Source organism: Globicephala melas, chromosome 3 (genome assembly GCF_963455315.2).
Source record: "Globicephala melas chromosome 3, mGloMel1.2, whole genome shotgun sequence".
Classification (NCBI taxonomy): Eukaryota; Metazoa; Chordata; class Mammalia; order Artiodactyla; family Delphinidae; genus Globicephala; species Globicephala melas.
Window position 1 is genome coordinate 29,196,661 of NC_083316.1, and position 8,186 is coordinate 29,204,846.

Genomic DNA, 8,186 nt, shown 5'->3' on the forward strand with positions numbered 1-8,186 from the left:
GTTCTACTGTTCAGCTACATTAATTAGTTTGGTTTTTTCTCCTTTCCTTGCTCTTCTTCTATGGTTGACTTTTAGTTTTGTCTGGGGTTTGACATGAGTGATGGTTTTGTGATGTCATGTCATCAGGCGAGTAGCCCTTGAGCCCATGATTCTCCAAAAGCGCTTTTTCCCCTTTATGGCATCTTTTGGAATGTCATTTTACCCAGACATCATGCACATCATCTCTCTACAATATCATCATCTGCTGAGGTATCTTAGGTGTTATCCAGCCCCCAACATCTCCATGCATGTGAAATCTGTTGACAACAGTCCTTCACCCCAGAGCATCTGTGTCATATCTGCACAGCTGTCAGAAATGCTGAGAGAAACCTCAGGCTTCTCCCTGGGGCTTTGGGACACACAGAGACTCTGAGATTAGCTCAAGCCTTTCTGCATTGGTATCCTTGGCAGACATCTCTACTCTGTTCTCCAGTGCCCTAGTGGTTTAGGGAAACCTGTGGGGTTGGCCACCTCCAAGCATGCAAGTGAGAAGTGGAACATAGGTTCCCTCTACTCGTGAATGCCCCAAGCCTGTCCAGGGACCTTCTCCTTCTCCTTGGATTTACAGCCCACTGCGGGGAGGTGTTAGAATGCTGGGCTCCCTGCCTGCCCCTGCCCCTTTATTAGTCTACATTTCTCATAAGTGTTCATCAGCACTCAAGTCTCTGTTTTCCACTGTTTTTCTCCCCTTTTCCAGTTAGATTTTCTTTATTTAGTTGAGAGAGAGAGATCTGGATTGGCTCAGGATGAGGGAGGGAAGGGAGAAGTGTCTGACCTGGCAAACAATTATTCCAAATCTTTCCTTGTCTTATGGAGTGTGGCTTTTGAAATGGAAAATCAGGAATTTAAAGTCTCTGTTTCCTAGTATCACAATTTTCACTTGGGGTGTTGGAGACCTTCTGGAGGAAGGGGTAAAAGTTAATGGGAGGGGAGACATGTGGTTTAACATTTTACAATATCATTTGCCACATTTGTTACTCTCTTGATGAAAGCAGATGGTGGAGAAAACTTACGTGCACTAAATACCTGTGTGACAGGCACTGAACCATGTACTTCAACCACAGAGTGATCCTCAGAATTAAGTACTATTGCCCCATTTTTCAGATTAGGCAAGTGCAGGTGAGCACTGGCAAGGACAGAATTGGAACTCAAGTGTGATTCTGAGACCATCGCTATTCACTAGAATTCAGAGATTGAAAAATTTGAAGCAGCAGAACTCCTTTATTTTTCAAACAAAATCCTACACAGATAACTACACTATAAAACAGGTTTTTGTGCGGGAGGAAGGTTACCATTCTGACCCAGAGTACTCTCACTCTGTTTCCTCCATGTCCATGGTGAGGATAAAAGAACAGGATTTTCATTTCCCTATTTCCAACCTCTTCTGAATATCCAAGGCTGTACTTTTCTTCTTCTCGGGACTTTGCAATTACCTGAAACTTTTTGGGGGGAAAACCAGACCATCTTAGAGTATTGTCCTTATTGGGCAGTTGGAGGGGAAACTGATGGCTGTGTTGAAGTGAAGTCCTCACTGGTCCCATGGGAAGGACATATGGCAGAGCTCTGAGTTATGCGGTGTGCAGAGGACCCCAGAGTGGAGAGATGGGGCTCTGGTTCACCTTGCAAGGAGGCCCTGGATATTGGTGGATACTTTGCAGCTCTGGGCTCCATCACTTCCCACCTGATTTCCTCCAATTGCTCCTTCATAGCCTGGGAACCTGCCCTCTTTCCCCATCCTTCTCTCCCTTCACTTCTCCCCCAATATGAATCCTTTTCTAGTCTGAGGGATGGACGGAATGGTATTTTCAGGGCCAGAGGAGTTGATAATCCTTTCTTCTGTGACCCTATTTATGCGACTTTTCTCTTTAACTACCTCCAATGCTCAGGATTTTGAAATTCAAAAGCCTGGAAGAGATTCTTCTCTTCGGTGTTTTCAACTGGCACCTTTCTTCCCCAAGAGTTCAGAATGCCTGGCTCTTGCATGAGGAGCAGGGGATAAGAAGAGAAAAAAAAAAAGAAAGAAAGAAAGAAAAAGGAAGTAAAACCCATGGGCAGGGGTAGGGAGGGACAGTGATTAATATTTCCTAAACACCACCATGCTGGAGCTAGACCCATAGCATGCTGGCTCAGCCTCTGCCTCTTCCCACCCACATCCTTATGAAGGCTTTTATGAAGGACACTCTGGAAACTTGCGCATAAAACACTGCCCAGAATGACCTGATATGTTACTTAAAATAGATTTTTTCCTTTGGAGGAGACACTGTAAAATGATCAGGGTAAGCAAAATTCAGATTCCCATAAGGAACTGGAAAAACTGAGTTTTTTGAGTGAAAAAACAAGTACAAGATGTGCACTGGTATAAAGTCTAAAGTTCCCTGCCTGCCCCTGCCCCTTTATTATTCCACATTTAGCAGAAAGAAATCCCATCCTCTCTGTTTCCAGCAGTGCAGGAGAGTTTAGCTAAGAAAGCACACAACTTGGTCAGAGTTAAGGAATAGACTATGTCGTTTGTAAAGAGGAAGAGAGTTGCTTTGGAAAAGGCACAAGCAGGGTTTACAAAGGAGAAAATGGTGAGAAGCCTCCCTAGGAACAAGACCAACCTCCCTCCTGTCTCAGGGCTGGAATAAGAAAGGACTGCCTTCTGCCATCTGCTCCTGAGTAGGGAAGGTAGGACCAGCCCACGTGCTCAATGCGTGAGTTGCACTGTTGGACATACCTCCCCTCACCTGCCAAGACTGAGGGGAGAGAACTGGCTAAGATTCTGCAGTATCTCAACACACAGAAACCCAAATCAAGAGTCTCAGACACAGCTGCCCGGTCTCTCATAGTCCAGAGGACCTATGATGACAAGTCAACTGCTTTGACATGGTATCCCCCTCTGGGTCAATGTGTGGGAATTTAAAATTTTGAATCACTGACCCTTTTGAGATTCTAACAAAGGAAAAGGACCTTTTACCCCTATATATTGCTTAAAGTTTCAGGAGATTCTCAGATGGAGTACACAGATTTGGAACCCTGGCTTTAGACTTTTGATTCTCTTTAAAGCCTCTCGGGATCAGAGATTGGAGATCAGAGAAAATGGCCCTGATATAAGCCTTAAAAGTCTTACTTCCCCAGTGGCCAAGTTCCAGCTCTGCCCTGCCCAGATTTAGGGCCACTCTCCTGATAGGTCACTTCAAATACTTTAATCCCAAGATGGAATGCCTACCCTCCCCTCCCACAGGTGGAGAGAGATACTACTACCTGTGTTCTTCCTCGAGCACAATTTTGCAAAACTACTGAGTGTACAGCTCTTGCAGAGGCTACTTGTTCTCCCCAACATTCATTCTTCCCTTCTTCCTTTTACTAATAGAACCTCTAGTTTTAGTTGGGGACATAGTTACCCCTTTGCAGACTACCTTTACCTTTTTCCTTTGCAGCTAAAGATGGTGACTATTTTGTGGCCAATAGGATAAGAGAAGTGATATATGCAACTCTCAGATCATGTCCTTAAAAAGGAAACTGATTTCTCTTCACATACTTGTTGTCTGTATTTCCCAAGGGCTGGAGTGGGATCATGGTGCTGGTAAACTAACCTCAAATCTGTAGACACAAGCAACATTCCAGGAAATAAAAGAGTAGGCTGGGTTCCTAACTAAAGAACTCGTGGAACTTCCAGCTGCCAAGGATCATCTACTATGAAAGAGTAAGAAATTTGCATCTGTCTTAGAGCCACTGTATTTCTGGGCCTCCTTGTTTCAGCAGCATGGCCCAAGTAATACATACAAAAACCATGAAAACATGTTATATTCCATTCCAAAGTCTCCTGAGACTGGTAAGGAACAAGCATAAAGGCTTACATGTGGGTAAGCCAAAATAGGAAGTACTTTCTTGGAAAGTTTCTGGAAGTGACAATTGTATCTTAAAAACTTGGCCCAGGGTCAAATCGTATGGGAACAATGCTGTCTCTCTGTGGCAATTCCATGAACCGTATCAGTCAGGGTCACTTTTCATGTGGACTTTGCATATTCCACTTGGGTCATCAGAGGATGCCAGTGCTGTTCTTGGAGCTGCTGGGATCTAAGAGGGCAGGGGAAGTGTAAGATGTAGAATTGAGGGCTCTTGCCAATTTTCCCAGTTGTCTGGGTTTGGATGCAATCAGCCTGGCAGTCCTTCAGAAAGTGTTCTGTGGGAGGGTAGGAGCTCACCCTAAGGCAAAGAAATCTGTGCAGGGCCATGGGCCACAGTCTAGGATGGTGTCAATCCAGATTTTTCTCCAAAGCACAGTGGGGCACTGTGTCTGACAGTTATGAGTAGGACCCTGCCGTGGACCGTCTCAGGAAGGGCTCGAAGGGAAACCATGTGCTGTAGGTAGACCCATGTCCTGCCAGATGCCTGCAGAAGCTCCGGGGTCTACAGCCATGGCCAGAAGGTGTGCCACTTTCCCGAAGGATCGGCACTCGCGATCACATTTTTATCAAAATGAGGGCATGTCCTGGCATCAAACTATTCACTTTCTGGCAGAAATGTCTTTAGCAAAGAGTGACCAGTTGGTACTCAAATATTCCATTTTTGTTGCCTCCAAGGACAGAGACTAAAATCTTGTAAAGACAAAACAGCTCTGGCATGTCAAACTCTGCCCAGAAAAAACACAAGCAACAGCAAGTCATGAGGCTGAAGACGTGGGGTAAGGAGGAAAGGGAAATGAAAGAAGAGCCACAACAAGGAAAATATTGTGCTCCTGGAAATGAAACTTCACGATGCTGGGACTCCCCCTTAGAAGCCTGGGGCCTGACTCAGCACACACTGATAAAATGCTAAAGACGAATGACTTAGGACTAGGGCAAAGTTAGATTTCCCCACAGCCTTCTTCGCCCACTTGACACCCTTGAGTGTTTTTATTTCTCTTTTCCCATAGTGCTCGGGGGTCCCCAGTCACACCACTGAGCTCACCTTGGTTTCTCTTTTCCGGCAGAAGGCAGGGCCAATGATTGCTTTCCCTGTTATGGGTAAAATCTAATCTTTAATTTTAAAAGGAAAGTGACAGTGGGCAGAGGGGAGGTTAAAACAGATTACAGATTTCAAAGAATCTATTTTGGGACTTTTTGAGTATTTTTTCCAGCGTCAGATTTTGCCCAGTATATTCCTATAGCAACATACTGCCTATTATTACTATTGTTGCTGTGTTTTCACTTTATTCTCCTTTAATATTCAATCTCAAGGTGAGTGACTTTTACATCTTTCTCATTTAGGAAAAATTACTAAATGCTTGGGGCTATTTTATAAGCTTCATCTAAAAACTGACTCAGAGAAATACTTTTGCTTTTGAAACAGTTTGTTTCCCAAGGGTGTTGAAAGAGGCAACACGTTGGTGTCTATCCCACTAACTCTATAATTTCCGTCAAGGATGGAAATAAAATTTCTCTTCCTAAGAGAAGAGTCGAGATAGTGAAGATTATCAATAAGTTAAGCTCTCAGCCTGAATTTGCTCAGCAATATCTTTGTCCTTGTGGACTGGGGAAAAACAGAAAACATGGGACTTCCTGAGGGGACTTTTACCAAGTGAACAAACAAGAAACAATCAAAGAGTGTACGCACTCCTCCAACTCAAACATTACAGAATTTCAAATCTTGCTAGAAGGTCAATTCCCTGAGCTCTTTAGGACCCTGACCAGTTATACACAGAGGGCACGTAACTTCTTACAGTATGAAAATAAAAGAAAATCTTTGTGTGTTTTGTCAGCCTCACAAATGGTCCAAATAATCACAAAAAAGGCAGAAAGGAGAGATGGGATCAACTGATCCTGGGAGTCTCACAAGGTCACTCTGTTCTCTTTGTATATGAGAAATAATAAAATGCTTTTGCTATGATTCACCATATCATAGGAACTCCAGAAGCTAAAGGAAGACATCAGAAAGAAGAGAAAGGTAGCGATGAGGAGAAATGATGAGAGAAGAGAAGGAGAAAATGTAAGCTCTGATCAAGTTGCCCCATCAAAGACTGCTTTTTGCTCAGATCCTGATTCCACAGTTGGAGGTTCAGGTGCCTTGAGCATCTTTCCACATCTGCTGTTCTCATCTCTCCACTCTCCCTTCTCCCGTAGCCAATAATGACAAGGCAATATAGTAAATGTCTCCTTTTGGGGGATAGGTGGAGTAAGGAAGCTTTTCTAAGCTTCCAAAGATCTGGGTAGAGAAAGTAGAGAAGGTACCATTGTTTCCCCAGAATGTCTAGAAGGACTAAGGAGGCTTCTCATTTCTTTGAGCGCCCCACACTTAATCTAGGTTCCTCTCTGAGGTCCTTCAGCAACTCCTGCCCCACCCAAAGAGAGTAAGTACACCCGTGGAAATCCCCTGAGCAAACTAGCACATGCTGTACCAAAATATTGTGTCTTGGCTTTGTTCTTTTACATCTTCACAACTAAAGGAAAGAGATACAATCAAAATGATAGTCCACTTAAATGATAAACAAGAGAATTTAAAGAGACATGACCCAGTTACTCACCTGTGGAGTGACAGTCTGTGAGCAGTTCATGAGGTCTGTGTTGGTGGATGGATATGATTTGTGATTTCTCTTTGAGGACTTATTTAGTTCATGGAAATTTATAATTAGAGCTTTCTTGAAAGGATATTCAGCTCAAGACGCAAAACACACTGATTTTTGTGAATCAGGCTTATGATTTTCTAACTGAGCATTCAAAACACAATCAGAGACGAGAACACAAATTATTATTTGAGGCACAAAACTGTCACCGTTTCTTTGGTCTGGAAGATGTGTGAAAGATGCAACAGGTGGAGGAGGTAGATTATGTCCCATTCAGTTGGCTTCTTGCTCTGAAATGTTCCTTGAGCTTGTAGTCCAGAGTGTGACTATAAACAGGGCATCCCGTATCTGTCACGGATCTGCCTCAACCCTGAAGAGGGGATTCCAGGGGCTGATACAAATGCCCCACCTCCTCTTTTCTCATCTTATGAGATTGTCACAGTAACTGTAATGATGACAAGCTAACTTATGCAGCTTTCAAAGACTCTCTGTTTTACACTTGGGGAGATGTTGTTCATCTTGGTTACTATAGCCATTTTTACAAGCCCATAGGACCGATTTTACCCAATAACAGTGAATTAAACAGAAGTTCAAAAGTCACTGTCCACTCAGCATCTCTGTACTTGTCACTTTATAATCCTAGTCTAGTGGCTTCTTTCTTAAAGAGCCAAGGTGAATCAAGACAGTGGTGTTTCATGGCCAGAATCCGGGCTAGATTATCCGTGAGAAGACATGAGCAGAAGAAGTATGCCCTTCAGGAGCCCTGTCTGTGTGTTGATGACAGAACCTCTATGTAGCTGTGCCTTCAAACGTGAATGATGGTTTAAGGGGGAACATCCAACAATTGCTAAAAAGTCAGCCAGGCTTAACAAATATCACTGCTTTAACCATGAGGCCATGTTGGGGACAATTTTGATGGACAAACTAGTTAAGGAGAGTCTGAGTGACCTCTGTCATTGTCTCAGGCTTCTGCCCCGTATAAGTAGGTACCAGTGTGGTCTGCATGTACCGTATGTTACTGCAAAGCAGTGCGGCAATCAGATCTTCACAAATAGAATCCCATTTTACATACATGGGGAAGACTATTTAAACAAGGGGTCTTTTCCTGTAAAGGGCTAGATGGTGAAGATTTTACACTTTGTGTGCTGTACGGTTTCCGTCTCAGCGACTTCACTGTGCTCTTGCAGCCCCAAAGCAGCCATGTTACAACAGAACTTTACTTACGAAAACAAGTGGTAGGCCAAATTTGGCCCCTAGGCCATAGCTTGCCAACTCCTAAATTAAACAAATAATTCTTGAACGCCTACTATGACGGGTGAGGCATCAGTAACCACCAGGGATACACAAAGAACAAAACAGAATAGTTACTGTGCTTGTGGAACTCTCTAGCGTGTATGTTCTGAGATGAGAGGTAGACAATTTAAAATATACCTGCAATAAATGACTTCATTAAGTGCAGAATCTTTCTTTAAAGCAAAACTCACCCCAGACATGCAACTGATAAGTTTGTCAGTTTAGATTTTTGTCTCATGATACTTTTAAAGCGGGCCTAAGCTAGCTTGAACCTGGATTTGAATCTACCACCTTAAGTCTGAAACAAGCCTAGTATGTTTGGGGGCTGCCA